The sequence below is a fragment of the Copadichromis virginalis genome, linkage group LG16 (assembly GCF_057382275.1).
Source record: "Copadichromis virginalis isolate Kocher_CV1m ecotype Utaka linkage group LG16, C_Virginalis_male_GT1.1, whole genome shotgun sequence".
Taxonomy (NCBI): Eukaryota; Metazoa; Chordata; class Actinopteri; order Cichliformes; family Cichlidae; genus Copadichromis; species Copadichromis virginalis.
Genome location: NC_140633.1, coordinates 17,005,774 through 17,024,173, shown reverse-complemented (window position 1 = coordinate 17,024,173; position 18,400 = coordinate 17,005,774). Strand labels below are relative to the sequence as shown.

The window sequence follows — 18,400 nt, the reverse complement described above, 5'->3', positions numbered from 1 at the left end:
GTTGGCTCCCCTTCTGAGATCCGAGTGTCCCGCTGGTGGAACCAATCCACTGTGATTAATGGGGGCATGCACACACCCACAGAGCTGACAGTGTCCATGATAAATAGGTGGTTCACTTATTGTGATGCTGCATTGTTTTATAAAGTCCCACAGGCTTAACATGAATAAATGCTGCACACATGCACACAGGTTTTACACGTTACTGTGTTTTTGTTTCTTCTGAGGACACAGGAGTCATCCTAATTAAGATCCTCCAAATGACCCTGCAGATGTTTGTTTAATACACTGCAGTCTCAGATCTTCATGTCTTTACCAGTCACATCCGTGTTTCATTGTTTCTGTTCACTGTTTAATGCATTGAAATAAAGCAGTCACTTTAAATTGTTGTAACAAAAGCGAGAAGCGAGTTCATACAAGCTCAGAAACAAAGCATTCCTTTCTGTATTATTGTGTTACCTGGATGCTAAAGTGAGAAAGATGATGAAAGAATATTTATCATCACTGGTAAGAAACTCCAGGCAGCACAGCAACACGGTGATTAGCACCGTCTCAAAGCAAGAACAGTTCAATTCAACCACCTGGCTGGAGCCACGCAACCCTGACAACAATAAGAAAAAGGTAAGAAAAATATCATTCAATCACACTTCTCATGGCTTCATCTACAGTAAGAGGGTTGCAAGGTTACCTTGCTTGAGGCTTCTGCTAATAAAATCTGTATCTATGTGTGTCACTAAAAGATAAAACCTATCCTTATTTTATTATATTTATATATACTAACAAATTCCCAAGCTATGTGTGGGAGGCAGGGAAAGTACATACATACATATGATCATTACAGTATGATGCTATGATACATTATATTGTGACACTCCAGTCTAACCTGACATTCGTCAACTGCTGAACTGAACTGTCAAATATAGATACACAAATATATACGATTGTGGTATTTGTACAAAATACGCCATATAGATGTTGCCACTCACGGTAACTGTTTGTGCAAGAATGGTTCACCAATCATAAGGATACATACACCAAGGTTTTTACTTGATGTGTCTTAATCAGAATCAGAATTTGACTTATCCCTAAGTTTGTACACAAATGAGGAATTTGTCCTGATGTCATTGTGCAAAAACCTGTGATACAGAAATGAAATATATCATATAATATAGGCATTGGTACAAAAACATTGATGTAATAACAAATGATGAAAATCTATGCTTAGTACTTATAGATGCTAGAATAGAAATTAAGAAAATATAAAAAATCTTTAAAAAAATAAAATAAAAAGACAGAGGGAAAAATTCTAACTGTTGGTAGAAAAGGATGTTCCCTGACCGGGAATCGAACCCGGGCCGCGGCGGTGAGAGCGCCGAATCCTAACCACTAGACCACCAGGGACCTGCGACAAATTCCGCAACCTCTACAATCAGAATTTAATACACCTGACCGCCAGATGGCGTTGTTGAGCTTGGTGGCAATCCAAACGCAGAAGTTTTTCCATGAACTTTAAAACTGTCAAAATATTCATCGTTTGATCCGCAGCAGTGGAGGAACAGCGGTGAACACCAGAACTGCCTGTTCAGCATTCAGCAGCACACAGGATCAACACCACAGAGACAAAAGAATTAAGCTAAAGAGTGAGTGCGGACTCGTAATCATCTGGTGGACGCAGATGTCTGAGCTTTATGAGGTGGTAATGTTGTGTTTAAACCTTTTTACTTCTCTACTCTAAATGCTACAGATTTAAAGGCTGCTACATTTTTTAGGTGGAAAGAGTGGAAATAGAAAGAAGCCCTGCCCATTAAATAAAAGAAAGAACCTGTGGTTTTGCATTTAAAACCCAACTTTTCACATACCTGCTGATCTTCATTGCTCCTCATTGGTATCTAATTAATACACTCTACATTATACTCTCATCTGCCACTTTATTGGGTACACCCTTTCAACTGCTTGTTTTTTTGACTATCTAACTAGCCAATCACACGGCAGCAGCTCACGTGGTCAAGACTACCTGCTGAAGTTCAAGCCGAGCATCAACAGGCGAAAAACTATGATTTAAGTGACTTTGAATTTGGTTGTTGGTGTCAGACGGGCTGGTATGAATATTTCAGAAAATGCTGATCTACTGGGTTTTTCGTCACAACTATCTATGGGGTTAGAGACAATGGTATGACAAAGAGAAAATATCCAGAGGTCAGCGGTCAGAGGAGAATGGCCAGACTGCATTGACCTGTTAGGAATGTAACAGTAGCTAAGATAACGACTCATTGCAACCAAGGTATGCAGAAGTCAAACCTTGAAGCAGAAGACCACACTTGGTGCTTCTCTTATCAGCTAAGAACAGGCAACCGAGGCAATTCACGCAAGACCAGAAACTGGACAAGAAAAGATTGTAAAAACGCTGCAAGTTTAATGTGCCTCGATTTCTGCAGTCACATTTGGATGGTATGGTCAGAGATTGGGATGAACAACATAAAAGTATGGATCTATTCTGCTCAGTAGGATGGTGTGGGGGATATTTTCTTGGCACACTTTGGGCCCTTCAGTAATAACTGATAATCATTTAAACCTCACAGCTTACCTGAGAATTGCTGCTGACCATTTCACCCCCTTTATGACCACAGTGTACCCATGTCAAAGCACAAATCAGCTCATACTTGTTTCCTGAACACGACGATAGCTTCACGGTACTCAAATGGCCTCCACAGTCACCACATCTCAATCCAGTCGAGCACCTCTGGGATGTGCTGGAACAGGAGATTGACATCAGGGAATCTCCCATAATGCTATGTGTGTGTGGACCCAAATCTCCAAGGGATGTTTCCAGCACCTTGCTGAGTCTATGCCATGAAGAAGGCAGCTAAGACAGTTCTGAAGGCAAAAGTAGGGAAAAGTAAGGTGTGCTTAATAAACTGTCCGTGACTGTAGTTGATCCTTGTAGCATGTTGTTTGCTAATGAAAATGAACTGCTTCCTCATAAAAAGCAAGGTTCAGGACATCCGAAACGGAGGGAGCGGCTGCGGGTACGAGGAGGAGGAGGTGACCTCTGACTTCTGACCTCCCAGTGGTGGAATAACCTTCGGCCTCTGTATGAAGGAAAATGCACACAGCTGCAGATGTGACAACAGAGCTCCATTCTGCTGTCCAACAACTAAACACTGCACTGCCTCGGCGTGCGTGTGTGTATATTAGCCTCTTCATCATTAATACAGTTAGCTTTGTCAGATCTGGGACAAAACAGAACAATAGAGCTAAAACCCCAATAACATACATAGACTCTTCTGTATATTCTACTGTTTGCTGTCCTGTTTCTCTCCAATTTAATCAGAAAATGTCCAGCAGTGGTTCTCCTCCTCCACTGCAGCTGCACAGTTATGCGTCCCTGTATACTGCTGCACACCAAGGAGGCTCCTATTGTCCTGTGGAGTTCATATCTGCTCACTCTGCGTATGGACGTTTGTGTGTATTTGTGCGTTGCTATACAATCAAACACATCCTCGGTCTCTCCCACAGTCTCCATGGGAACTACAGACAGGAAGTACAAATTTAAACTTTAATTAACTTTAAAACACACATGTGCATGCATACAAACACACACACATGGTTGTGATTCATATTTCAGGTCGGATGTCAGTGTTGCCACTGTTTCTTTGTAAATGCTCTGCAGTTTTGCAGAGGGTACTGAAATGTTTCTCAACCAGTAGATCAACAAATAATGAATAAAATATTAGAGGAATTTAGTGGAATCAGCTGCCCTTTAACTTAATAAAACTGGACGTGCACTACGACAGCGCAGACCTCTGCCAGTGTCAATATTCTGAATTTAATAATCCATTTCTCCCCCAAAAATAAACTAAACTGAACATTTTGGACTTCAAGGGTTAACATCAAATAACATATAACAATATTTCTTCTTAGAACTCTGTCACACATTGTTCTGTTTATGCTTGAGCTGTTGGTGGTCCCAATCACAGAAAAAACAGAAATCACAGCAGAAACATTGCCTGTATATAAAAGATGGAGGTAGTGACATTCACGTCACCCACTGGTTTGTGAAGCTCTGTTCTGAAGCCTCGTGGTTAGGATTTTGGAGCCAGAAGTGAGCATATTAAGATTTATGAACTAAGTTATAAACAAAACTGTGTATTTGAGGCCGATCACGTCACAGCGACGCAATGAAGGCTGTCCAAACTTGTAGACTCCTCCGAATGCAACTGACAAATGTGTCCTCCTTTTCCCCGAATTTGAAGGATGTGCCGGGTGTGTCCTTCGTGGCCCACCATATCCCAGAATTCATAGCGCGGACCAGCCAATTCCAGTTTTCAACAATGGCGGCCGCTACTAAGTTTTTAATATTACTCTTATTACTCTTTCTGGGTCACAAAATAGACTTTTAACATATTTTCAGGCGAGAATGTAGCTGTGTAAACTTCAAATATCTGCTTGGTTTATCAAGACATCGGATATTTGCAAAAGTGCTCCGATGTTGTCGGAGATGTCTGTTATCCACCAGCTCGATAGCTAGCCGGGAGCTCGAGGGTCACTAGAGCCGGCGAGAGCGGCAAACTCTCGGCACATCATTTTCAGATCACCGCGGTCTTTCGCTACTCAGGTTAAACGTAATATATAAATCACTTAGATAATCTAAAAATGTTATTGTTGGGCTTTTTTCAGTGTTTTATTTGTTCGTGAGTAAATCGGTTTGGCTGAGATTAAAGTTATTAGATTAGATAAAATAAAACTTTATTAATCCCCCGGGTGGGTTCCTCCTTGGTTTTCACACAGCTGAATAAACTTCAAACAGAAAACTGATTAAACAGAAGTGTGAGATGGTCGAGAATTTACACCAGTGTCCTGTTATATTCTAGATAGCAAGGAGCAGACAGCTGAGTTTATTAAACTCCACCGAGACAGCGGTGACGCAAATCTGAAGGCTAGACCGTCCAATTTCACAGCCGTTTACTTTCGGCCTACCCGACCTTCTGAGGACCCGACCCACGTAGACCACGAAGGCCGGGTCCTCAGGAGGATGCAGCCAATAAATTTGAACACGACTGTAGTTCTCCAGAGACCTGCTAATGAATTCATCATTTGATTCAGGTGTGTTGACCCAGGGTGATATCTAAAACCTGCAGGACAACGGCCCTTGAGGCCTGGAGTTGCCCATCCCTGCTTTAGACTGACTTACTTTTGGACCCGGCCTCAAGTGGCCTTTAGAGGAACTGCAGTTTTTGGTACATAATTGAATTTCCCAGCCTGCAGGTTGCTGTTTGAATAGGGAAAAAAGCTTGTTTCCAATAGAGCAGAGTTGAGTTTGAAACTGCCCTGGAACATTTCCTGTTTGCTAGTAAATCTAGCTTTCTCGCTACTTTCCAGTTTCCTCTCTGCTTTCCTATCAAAGTAAAGGTCTAAATAAGGTTTTTCATATCTTTCTTCTTCATGGTGTCACATCAGGAGACATGCTGGTGGGTGGCACGGTTGTCTGACATGGCTTTTAATGAGCGGCTGGTGTGAGTGAATTATAAAATAAATTCTGGCATCCATCCTTCTTCCAATAAAAATGGGTAGTTTCATCATTTCCCCTTGCTTCATCGTTCTAACCTCGTGAAACAGTTTCTGCTTTAATAAAGGTTTCCTTAAAAAAGTTCTTTTGATTCCCAGCTCTGACAGTCTGCACGGGGGTGGACAGGTTGCTGAACCCCAAATTTACCTGATGTAACATGACAATAGACAAAACAAAAGTATGAATGTTTGTGAGAACTGATAGATGAGCTTTCAGGCTAAGTGTAGCTAAATAAACTAAAGGTCCACTGAAGCTGCCTTTAATGAAGTGAAACTCACAGTTTGGGACAGAGTGAAGTTCGAGGAATTCAGATAGTGATGCTGTCAGCATTCCACTGTGTGTGGGAACTCGTGCGCCCCAATGTCAGCCCCCATATTAGTAAAACTGTGTCTCTCTCTGTCTCTCTCATTCGCACAGTCTCTGTCTTTTTCTGGGTCTCTCGCCCCTGGACAGAACAGCTGCTTTGCTCCAGAGGCATTGTGGGTCTGGGTTGCTGTGGCGATGCCTCCAGTTATGGCAGATGTTCTATTTCCTTATGTCAATATCGCTACTGGCAACACCAAAGAAAATAATAACACAGTGGCCACGAAGCTAAAAAACAACAACACAATTTCATTAGGACAAACAGAGGATGTGTGTGTGTGGTGTGTGCCTTCCTCTCTGCTTGCTGCAGCATTTATACACGCTGACTTCACAAAGCTGTTTCAGAGTTTACCATGTGACGGCACTGACCTGACAGGAAGTGACCTCACTGCAGCTCCCGTCTCCGATTGGATTGGATTAATACTGAGGCTGTCCTCTTACAGGACATCCCATTCCCCCCATCCTGTCTCACTTCCTGTTTGTTTTGAGGGGGTTTAGCCGAGAAGACAAACAGCGTGATGGAGATTGTGCAAAGTGGTTACTATGGAGACTCTGTTCGCTCTCTCTCTCTCTCTCTCTCTCTGAGTGCAGCTGTCAGCTGGTTGAGAAGACTTCCTCCTTGTTTGGGAGAGATGAATGAACACTGGAGATATTGTCAAGAAAACAATCAAGTAAACATAACATTCAAAGGATAATTCTTGTTTATTTCAATTTACCTTATTTCCCATTAATGTGCCTGTCAATCATGACTGTGAGTTTAGCCAACTTTGCACTCTGGAGACACAGGAAAACAAAGAGTCAGACAAAATGGCACAAAACTAGCACAAGCTCCCTGCAGCACTGCAACAAACGTGAATTTTTCCATGGATGGAGAAAAGCCTGCAGACAAGTCAAGATGCTGTGTGTCATACACACATAGCATGCCTCTCTCCTCACACGACACACCAAGCACAACCTCCCGGTTTGGGAGTCTATTTAAACTGCAGAATTTTCCATCCCTTCCTCTGACATGTCAGTGCTTTTCCTGTCCTGCATCCCCGTCTGCTGTTTCAGCCCCTCCACCAACCCAGCACCCACCCATGGACCTCAAACTGTAACTAAATTGTGCTGCTGTGATATAACATTCTGGACAGGAGTCTTCTAAATGAAATCATTTTAAACACTTGTCTTTTGGACTGAAATGAGGGGTAAATAGAAACCTGCATATTCATCCGCAGACAATAAAGTGGAAAGAGCCACACGAGCTGTAATTAGAGATGATTATGACCAGTTATAGCTTCACTTTGAGAGATCCGTGTTTTTTAGTGTCAGAGCAGCAGGCCAGCAAATCCCCAGGGTAGGTGAACTAGAAAATAGTGTTCTACAAGTATATAATTATATTAGGGTGTATTATAGAAAAACTATACACTCACCAACCACTTTGTTGAATACACCTGTTTATCTCCTTGTTAGGGCAAATATCTAAGCAGCCAATCGCAGGACAGCAACTCAGTCCATTTAATCATGTACACATGATCAAGATGCTTCTCTCACACTTTGGCCTCTTACTACCTGTGCATTTGTTTTTATTTCCACAGCCTGAGTATTGTAGTTGCCCATGTCCTGTATGATCACAGTGTATCCATCTTGAACTCACAAAGCTCAAATCATCTAAAATTGGTTTCTTGATGTGAAAATTGTGCTCAAATAAGAGAATTCCATCAAGGATGTGCAGCTAACAAATCTGCAGCAACTGTGTGATGGACCAAAATCTTTAAGGAGTGTTTCCAGCACCTAGTTTAATGCAAGCCATGAAAACTTAAAACAATTTTGAAGTCAAAGGGGGATTCAACCCACTACTAGCAAGGAGTGAAGTATAAATACGGATTAAACAGGGTTGAAGCTCATTGATGACCGTCCACATGGACTCCGGATTTTTGTCTCCGACCTGCCTCCTCTAGGCTGCTTCCCAGTCAGGTCCATTTAGTTTAAAGCAACATAAGCCCCGTGTTGAATGTTGAGTGTATACCAATCACATTGACGAATACTGATTCAGCACTCAACTTAAACCTGCCTCTTGTTTAATGTCTTGACACTGATTGATTATTTTTTTCTTCCTGTATGATAGGGGTTACATTTTTAAATTGTCACTCCACAGTTTGACATCTTGTATAATCTGCTGATTTACAAAAAAAAAAACAACCCACATAGGACAAGATGTTAATTAACTGCCACGCTACGCAGCGTGCAGATTACAGTGTCAGTATGTAGAGTGGGGACGGGAACACGGTGCATTAAATTAGCCTTCACTTTGACAAATTAGAGGGTCTCGTCACTGACTGGGACCCTCTTCTATTCCTTCAACCTACAGCTTTCTTGGGGTGGAAAATGATTATGTCAGCGTTAAAGGTATCAAAGACACTGCAGTGGGATGTTTTCACTGCAAAAACACTCTCACGTTAGCAGCTGTGTCGTCTCCCACAGACAGGTTTCCAACTGTTGATTCATTAACACGCTCCGCTGGAGATGGAGCGCTCTCTCTCTCTCCTGATGCGAAGCGTTGTGTTGGAGAACTGTTTGTCCTCTACGCTGTGGTCGTCGCGTACTGTCACACAGAGATGCGCACAGCTGTACTTCATCAGGAGGAAGTGCCACGAGGCTTCTGGCCACATCACACAGCTCATCTTAGACCGTTTTTGCTTTGGCTATTTTTTTGCTTTTTAAGAGTCTAACTACTCTCCATATTTCCAAATCCACCACAGTGAGTTAGTAAATGAGTAAATGACCTGCGGCACGATACCGCTGTTGGCAGGGCAACATACAGTTTTTGTGCTTTTGATTTGAAGGTTTAGAGCTCAACAGCAAAACGTAGAGACTTATGTTTTTTTAATTTTAACCATCTATCTGTTCATGTTCCTGGCAGCCATCATGACTGCATGTCTAATAGCTTCATGTATCACTTAACCTGTCAAGCACACGCATTCCTCCTGCCATGCTTTGCTAGTACAATTAGATTCATTGTCCAGCACACAATTGATCATTTGTTTATTTACTGAACAGAGGCTGAACAGCAGGTTGGTTACTTTTAAGACTTTTACATTAGAGACAGAATCAGTCTGGTTATATCGTTTTTTTTCTGGTAGGTTTCAACTACTTCAAGGACTTGTAACCCTTAACTGAACACAAACTTCGGGTAATTCTGTGTCATGAAGCAATTCAAAAGTAAAACTATCAAAGGGAAACATCAGGGCCCTATTTCAGGAAGCCGGTTTAGTGGAAAAACTGAGTAAGTATACCCTGAGTTAACGAAAACTCTGGGTTTTCGGTTTCACAAAGCGAGTTCAGCTGAAGCCTGAGTGAGTCACTATGACGACACACTCCGTGAAGCTAACCTGCCCCCTAGCAGGTTTACTACAACTAACCCTGACTGTCTCCGCCCCTTTGTCGGAAACCTGACAGTAGGAAGTGTCGGACATGGCGTGCCACTTCCTTGAAGAGCCAGTAGATCGTGAAGCCCAAATTCTCCGCAGAGCTCTCCGCCGGGAGAGAGTGATCAGAGCGCGTTTGGACATTTTATCATTTCCTGATGATTTTCTGTGCGAACGTTACCGTTTCTCAGCACAATCTATAAGTTATTTGGATAACATCCTCAGGCCATATATTACGCATGTGACACATCGCGGACATGCTCTCAGTTCATTACATATTATTTGTATTGCACTTCGGTTTTTTGCAAACGGGAGCTTTCTGTATAATATTGGTGACGCTGAGCACGTTTCCAAGGCTACCGTCTGTCGGGCAGTCAGGAATGTTACAGTTGCACTGAAACGTCTCCTGTACTTGTCTGTGGTGTTCCCCGGTCATAGACCCACAAGATTCATCAAAGAGGGATGCCACAAAATTGTAGGTATCAGGATGAACAAAACTTAATTTATGATGTGGTGATACTTGAACTACTACTTAAATATTACATTTATTTTCAGGGTTCCCAGGCGTGATTGGCTGTATAGATGGCACTCACATTCCAATCATTGCTCCTTCAGTAAATGAAGGAGACTATGTGAACAGGAAGTCTTTCCACAGCATTAATGTACAGGTACATAGTTCCCTGTAGCATTTCAAACTAACAAATCATTTCATTATAGTAATGGATGCTAATTTGTGTTCTCTGCACTGTGAAGATCATATGTGATGCTGCCAACATTATCACAAATGTGGAAGCCAAGTGGCCAGGCTCTGTCCATGACTCACAAATATTCCGTGAATGTACACTGAGCACAAAATTTGGACATGGTGAGTTGAAAATACTTTAAAATATATAAAGACCAATTGCTACAGGGACATTTGAACTGAAGTGTATCCTTCTGTCTTAGGAGAGTTCACTGGCTACTTGCTTGGTGATAGGGGGTATCCATGTTTACCCTATTTGCTTACCCCTTACCCTGACCCTGAACCGGGCCCACAGCAGCGATATAATCTGGCTAATTGCAGGACAAGAGCCAGAATTGAAATGACTATCGGAATGCTTAAGGCCCGGTTCCAGTGCCTGCAAAGACTCAGGGTCACCCCAGAAAGGGCATGTGACATTATTGTGGCATGTGTGATTCTTCACAACATTGCCACAATTAGAGGAGAACACTGTCCTTCTGAACCAAACATCAGCAGTGATCCAAACCATGAACATCCTGACCCTCCCACGGACATACAAGATGGAAGAGCAGTCAGAGACACCATATGTCACAATCATTTCTTTTGACCCATCACCTCAACATGTTGAAAGACGAATAAACAGATTTTCTGTTCAACTGGCTTTATTGGTCGCCTGTGTTTCCTGTACACAAAGTATTAAAAGATGTAAACCTCATAAAGTGTCTCTGTTGCTTCCTCCTCTGTAACAGCTGTCAATGTTTCTTCATTATTTTCCTGTAGTAAAGAAATAAACAACATTGCTGTTCTACTGTAAACTCATATAATCTGTGGAGTATTACTCACAACTGCATGTTGGTCTGGCTCAACAGGAGGCTGCACCAGATGCAGTACACCACCACCATCAACTGATAGAATATGAGGTTTATACAGGTCACTTATAACTTACAAGGGACCAAATGGCAATTAACAAACATACCAAGCACCTTACACTTCATTGTCATTATGCTCTCAAAGACAACCAAGACTGAGGGAAGGCAAAATCAGTCGGAAAATAACTTCACTACAAAATAATTCATTATGGTGAAGAGTTTATCAAATGAATGAGCAGCACTGCAAAGGTGACTGTGAAGAAAGGATGTATGCACATCATGTATTATTTTGAATTTACCCCCTATGTAGGCACTTGTGTCTTGCGGGGTTATTGACTCAGAGGATGTCCCCGCAGAGATGCCTTCAGCCACAGGGCGCCCACTGTTTTGGCTGAGGGCCAACTGCTCAGCCTCTGTGAGTGGTGGTGGTGGAGGACCCCCACCTGTTTTTCGGGCCTCCGCTTTTTTTCTGTTGGCTATAACGGGGTCACATTTGAGCATACAGAGCAAGTGCTTACAGAAAGAAAATTAATGTAGCCTCTAACTGCAATTGATTTACATGGGACAAACAGACCAAGCACTATGGCTCATAATACAATTACACCTTACCTGTTTGGACTATATTTTTATATTTCATTTTTACTTGCTGCCAGGCACGTTTGGGGCCTGTTGGGTTGCACCTGCGCTCACATCACATCACAACATAAAATGTATAAAATAACAAATAAAATAACATATGATAAAATAACGTGTTAAATGGGTGGAAATCCCTAGATCAATGTTTAAATTAACACTCACGCATTGACTCTGTCGGCTATGTTTTGCCATGCATGCTCCCTTTCTTTTGCAGCTGAGGCTGTGTTACCTTTTTTTCTGCAAAATTTGCATGTTATCGGCATATGCTGCCATCAGAATTTCGGCCTCAAGCGCTGTAAAATACATTGACCGCGCCTTCTTTCCCTCCGTCTCCATGGTGACTCGCTTATTCTGTGCTCCTCTTATCAGGGCTTTATGTATCCTCTAGGGGTGCAACGATACACAAAATTCACGGTTCGGTTCGGTTCGATACTTTGGTGTCACGGTTCGATATTTTTTCGATACAAAAAAATGTTCATGCCTTTTTAATTTGTCATTTATTAAAATTATAAATATATATTTTAACTCAAAAGTACAGTTTTTAAATTTAACCCTAACCCTTGTGCGCGTTTTTTATTTTGACAGCGAATGCGCACCTGCGGACCACTTATGTGCAGCCCTGGTTATTTAGCTCATCATATTGCAGCCACAGAAATTCTTTTGTCCATGAAACCATAAAGCTGCACTTTCTTTTTGCCTTATAGTCTGATTTGTCATAACTTCTCCGTTTTGTGGTAAGCTTTTCTTTGGCTGTCACTTCTTCACCCTGACCTGTCTTATTTGGCTCAGAAGAAATGAAATATATATCCTCCTGCTTTTACACACGCACTCACATAAGCTCAGCGATTCTCTGCGCGATCAACCTCTCACATGTTTAAGCTTGCTGCGGGAGATTTCACTTGTCATGTTTGCATAGTAAGCTAACGATTAATAAGACGATGTCAGAGGAATTGGTGCACAAATTATCATCACTCACAGATCAGTGCTGTCGCTCTCTATACACAGTTCGCACATTGCAAAGTGAAAGCAAAAAAACAAGCGCAAATTCAAACGCGATTTCAATATGTCACATATTGACAGTGGCTCACCGATGCCAATGACATAATTACCCAGCTACATTTCTGAAAGAATGCAAAAGCATTGACATATATTTTTCCTTCCTACAATAGCCCGACGGGCAGGGAAGAGATAGATTTTGGTAGCCCGACTGAAAAAAATCGCTAGCCCCAGGACGTCGGGCTAGCGATATTGCAAGCCCTGTATCTGATTGAGGAATCACTCATCTTTGGAAAAGAGAGTTTATTACAGAGAAATGGCTCTTTCCAAAATAAAAGCTATACTATCCGCTTCTTCCGGGCTATATTCTCAGCAGCATAAGGAGAATCATGTGCTAACAGCTGTCTAAATGACTCGGCTAAAGTTAGTAGCATGCTTGTTGTTTTTGTCTTTGCACTAGGATGATGTCGGCGTAAATGTGCAGTCATATTCGTTGTGTTCCCACTAGTGATTTCAGGTTAATCTCGTTGAAATGACCTTAACGCCACAACACGGCAAATCTCCGTTAACGAGCTACCGCCGATCGCTCCGTGCATGGGGCTAGACGGCCAACACGTTAACGAGCTAACTGCCTAACACACTAGCTCCCACCCATGTAATTGAGCATTGCACGGCACATCCAACATACTGTTTTACTTTAGTCCATGACTCGCTTACCTTCAGGGTCATACGTCACATGAAAACCAAAATAATTCCAAACGCCAGATCTGGAGAGCTTAACTTCTGTCTTGCTAGCTTGCCCTGCGCTCTTCCTTCTGACTATGCTGTCTGTGTTGAGCACTCAGTGGATCTGCGCTCGACAGTGCAGCCTAGGCGGAGTAGTCGAACGCAGATTCACTGAGCGCTCAACACAGACAGCATCGTCAGAAGGAAAGTTGATAAAATAAATTACAAATGTTGTATTGTTCATACATATGCGTACCGAACCGAAAGCACTGTATCGAACGGTTCAATATCGATACGAATATCGTTGCACCCCTAGTATCCTCGTCCGCGCGCTTCACTTGGGGTTAGAGCAACTCTGCGTTGATTGAACTACTTGTTATCAGCCTTTCTGAAACCGAATATTCCGAGTTGGACAGTTCGGGGTTACTCAACCCTGAGTATCGTTTTTCACTCTGAGTTTTCTAAACCGGCTTCCTGAAATAGGGCCCTGGGGCTGAAAAAATCTACTTAAACCTGAAGATAACAAAAACAAAACAAAAGCAAACAAAAAACCCCAAAACCTGCAGTTACTTTATTGGCCACTAGAGGCTGGCTCCCAAACCAAAAGGCAGTCAGTCACCTAAGACTCCTGTGTTAAAATGCTCCACATTACAGCATTACAAAGGGATAAAAACTGTTTTTATATCCATATACTGGCGTTAGGGGCGTGGGCACTTTGATTGACAGGTGTGTCACTCAACTTCTGTGGTGTTTGGTGCCTTTGGGAGCATTTTTAATACAAATATGGTAAATGGCCTGTATTTGTATAGCGCTTTACTTAGTCTCAATGGACCCCAAAGCGCTTTACACTACATTCAGTCACCCACCCATTCACACACTGGTGATGGCAAGCTACATTGTAGCCACAGCTGCCCTGGGGCGCACTGACAGAGGCGAGGCTGCCGGACACTGGCGCCACCAGGCCCTCTGACCACCATCAGTAGGCAACAGGTGAAGTGTCTTGTCCAAGCACATCTACTGCTAATAATGATAGTACCCGTATGACACAGTATATGGCTATGGTCTGTGTTTCATGTAGTGTGAGCAGGAATCTGAGATATCTTTTTCCTCAGTGTCGAACCAGTTCAGTCAAAATCCTCCAGAGATCTCGCTGCCCTGGTCCCTCTTTAGGGTGCTTTGAGAGTCATGTGACTCTGAGGAATGAGGAAGCCTTAGAATTGTCTTTAACCCCATCAGACAGTTTTCCTTGTCTTCACCAGTGTGGTTGTTCCATAAACAAAAACATTTTTGTTTATGTCCGTGTCCAATAACTTGTCAGGTACGTACTTCTGGCAGACCATAGTGACTGGTTAGTTTTACTTATTTTTACTCAGTCTTACTCATTCTGGGAGTTGTTTTTAAAGCACTTTTAGTTCTTTCAGAGAAACTCCCAGTAAAAGGTCTGTGATTACATAGTAACCCAAGGTCAAAGTTCACGACACTAACCACTGTTTCCCCTCAGCTGATTTTGGTTGTAAATACCTCGGTAACCATGGCGACTGCACCAAACTTCCTCTGTGCTCTTCCACAGCAGGGATGGAGGTTTTGGTGCAACACTGGACAGCTGATGGCTCATGTTTGTGCCTCGCCCTCTTCCCGTTGTCACAGGATGTTCGTCTATGTCAAGGTCTTCCCTTTGTAACAACATCAAAATAAAAGCACGACATGCCGACCTTGGGTCAGAATAAGAGTTGAACTCTTCATCTTTTTGTCAGTGAGAAAAACAACATCCTGAACATGCTTTACTAAAACACACACATTCCTGTATCTCTGTTTTCCTGCCTCCCTCAATCTCTCCTAAGCAGCCGCTCATTGTTTTATCTTTCTTCTTCAAAGCAGAAGTTAATGAGTAAAGCCCCATCTTTGCTTCCTCTTAACTAGACAAGAGAAAAGGCTTCGACAATTATATACTAGCTGTGGAAGAAAAGGTTTGTTAGATTAGACATCACACCTTCATGAATCCCCCAAATCAGAAAAACCTAAACTATAACTGGTATATTCTTCTTTAAATCCTCAAGTGACTTAATACCTCGCTCCAGGATGAACTGAGATGAGGATAAAAACAATAAGTTTGAGGTTTTGTGTTGAGTGCTTAATTTACATAGCTTGAGTCCAATTTTCAGCTTGTTTAAGTTGATTTTTCAGGTCAGATTTAAAGCATGACATCTAAAACATGTCTTCCACATTACAATATACTGATACGATTAATATACACAACAATATTAAAAATCCTTAGACAAGCTACACCATCAAACAGCTGCTCACTGTATAGCAAAACAATACTTTTGTTTTGCTATGGAGCGGCTATTATTTTTACTATTACCTTTTTATACACTGGAATATTCTTATACATTTGGTTTGGATTACAATCCAGTTTTACGTCCACCACTGGATAATGAAATGCCTTGGATGTGATAACATAGTAGTTATTAATCAACTTGCTGGCATGTTATAGATTAAAAAAAGGTTAGTTATTACTGTTTTTGATTATTATTTTTGTCAAAATTCAATGAAAGATATCAAAAGACTGATTTAAACTTAAATTATTGAAAAGGGGTAGATATGCAGTTAGTGGAGAGCAGCTTAGCTGACTGTCTTCAAAACATGCAGCCACCAATGAGCTGACAGGCTATCGGTGCTTATCAATGTTTGCATGATGCCAGAGGACGCAGGGATGCAAAATCTTCACTCAGCTCCTGTGGACACGATGCTCCTGAAAATTCAAATATTTCACCTCCCTTTTTTATTTTTAGTGACACCACAAAAATGTGACTTTTAGAGGGTTCAGCAGAAATACCTTTTGGAAAGTATGTGCACACTGTGCATAGAGCAAACAGATACTCAGGTACTTTTCATAAAACCTCACCCAGACCAATGTAAAATTTGGAAAACAGATATTACTTTAAAAATATGCAAACATGTGTCCTATAAAAACCTAAATAATGTCAGCTTAAGATGGGCAAGTTATACCAACTTCTTTAACTAAGTTAGTATACTTTACCAGAGTGAACGCTAAAATGTCTAAATTTAACACTGACGTCTCTTCATCAAAAGTTCTCTTCAGTTTTATTTGTATAGTGCCAAGTTAGAGCAACACCCACCTCAAGGCGCTTTACATTGCTGTTGATGTCTCAACAGTGTATGAATTTTTAGGTTTTTGCATTGTTGTGGCCCACACAGTTAGAGGAATAGTGTTTTTATTAACATTCAGTCAGCCACAAATGATTAGAAATTGTTGAAAAATAAATCAGTTTCACGATGTGAACAAAGGTTAGGGTTTAGCTTCCCCTGAGCACCACTTCCCTAGAGGAATATTCCAACTGCTGTCAAGGTCTGCTGTTTTGCTGACCCATCCCTCCACCCTGACCTCCAGCTTCTACTGATGTATTATAATGACAGGCAACTTCCCTCTTTGTTGCCAGTGAATAAGTCTTACTTCCTGAGCACAGAGTCTACATAAGACACACCTAGTGATCTGTTACACCTAGTTCTTGTGAAGTGCCACTGAGCCATGTCAAAGGAATGTAATTAAAGTTATTAAAGACTATTCAAAGGGCCATAAAATAAGAGAAGGGAGGGGGGGGGGGGGGAGGCATGAGACTAATTAAAAAAGGGGTATAACTGTGACCATTTTCAGAAAAAGACTAAATTAGAAAAGTGAGGTCCCATACAGAAAAGGATTTACATGGTTTTAGAAAATGAGCGATAAAATAAATGGTTTAAATTGTGCATTTTGTCAACACAAATCTGACTTCGCTTAACCTGTTTGGTAAATGTCCTCCATCTGCCAGACCCTCGCTCAGACGCACACGCTCAGCCTTCATTAGAGACGATGTTGGTGGGAGCCGCTCATCGCTTCCTTCCCTCAACACCCCCACACGCACGCACGCCCACCGCAGGAGGCCACAGAAATGAAGCCAACAGCTGGATCCAGCACACAGACACACACCCAAGACCTTGTCTCCTGCCAGACAGGAAGAGGTCTGTGTGTTTGTGCGCGTGTGTTTGTGAATGAGGAGGGGGGCTTCATCCTGAATTTTATCTCTGTAGCCCTGACCTGCTTATCTCGCACTACTACTACTACACAAACACACACACAAACACACACCACACACAGAGCCGCTAACGACTGCTTAAACCAGCCATCAGCTCGTTAACAGACTATCTGTTTCCCTCCAGGAGAGATTTTAACTGTAGCTCATTAACATAATTAATTGAGGCTCGTTAGCTTAATGAAACTGCAGGCTAACAGACAGAACAAAGTCCTTGGTGTTCATTTAAGGCTCCTGCGCTTTGCTGTTATTAAAAGAGATGCATGGCAGGTGGAGTCTACAAATTGAATGAACAATAAAACAGAAAGTAGTATGAATGTAATAAGGAACATGTTATTCACTTTGTATAATTGACAATGCTGTTGCACGGCCATGAGCCTGTCTTGTTCTGGCTGAACATACTAGCAAATATGCTGCAATATTAGAGAGCGAACAATGCAGCGTTGTGCCAGGAGCCTGTGCTATGAATCAGGTTCAGGATGCCCAGCATAGATTTTCCTTATCTGGCTCCACTTCTCCTAACATCAGCAATCTGGCTAAGGCTCACATGAAGGATAAGTTATCAGCTGGATAAGTCAAACCGGGGTTTCGCAATCAAGAGCATGTCCACAAGAAAGAGTCAGTGTTAGCAGCACACGGCCAGTCAGAAACATGAGCAGGTCTGCTCGCAGGACATATAGCAGAGATGATCAAACAACAAAAACATGGAGAGGTTAAACAGGTAATACAGGCTGAATGCAACAGTGGCAGTGTGTGAGATTATCCAGTAAGTAAAGGATTAAAAGTTGCTGTATGACTGCTGTGTTAGCAAAGAAGGAGCTGGGGTACGAATAGATTTAGAATAACATCTTCTGTTAATTAAAAAAAAGATGGTCTGAGAAGAAGTTACTGGCAGTTTTTTGTATAATGTATAAATCTTGGGTGTCTGTTTTAGGATCATATTACTGTATTAAAGCTTACAGAACAATAACATTGGTTTAAACTTGTTGGAGTCAATCAGGAAATGGCACCATCAAGTAAATGACCAG

General features: G+C 41.9%; 2 long non-coding RNA genes and 1 other non-coding gene across 3 annotated transcripts; 1 reads left to right on the top strand and 2 right to left on the bottom strand.

The window, feature by feature from the left end:
• Positions 1-1,326: 1,326 nt before the first annotated feature.
• trnae-cuc (transfer RNA glutamic acid (anticodon CUC)) lies at positions 1,327-1,398 on the bottom strand. Its single transcript has one exon. It is a non-coding gene; the product is annotated as a tRNA-Glu (tRNA).
• A 4,858-nt stretch (positions 1,399-6,256) lies between these two features.
• On the bottom strand, positions 6,257-13,392 carry LOC146690513 (uncharacterized). Its single transcript, XR_014915630.1, has 3 exons — positions 13,273-13,392; positions 6,643-6,700; positions 6,257-6,544 (listed from the first exon to the last, which is right to left on the bottom strand). It is a non-coding gene; the product is annotated as an uncharacterized LOC146690513 (long non-coding RNA).
• LOC146690514 (uncharacterized) lies at positions 9,849-10,714 on the top strand. Its single transcript, XR_014915629.1, has 2 exons — positions 9,849-10,198; positions 10,279-10,714. It is a non-coding gene; the product is annotated as an uncharacterized LOC146690514 (long non-coding RNA).
• Positions 13,393-18,400: the final 5,008 nt, after the last annotated feature.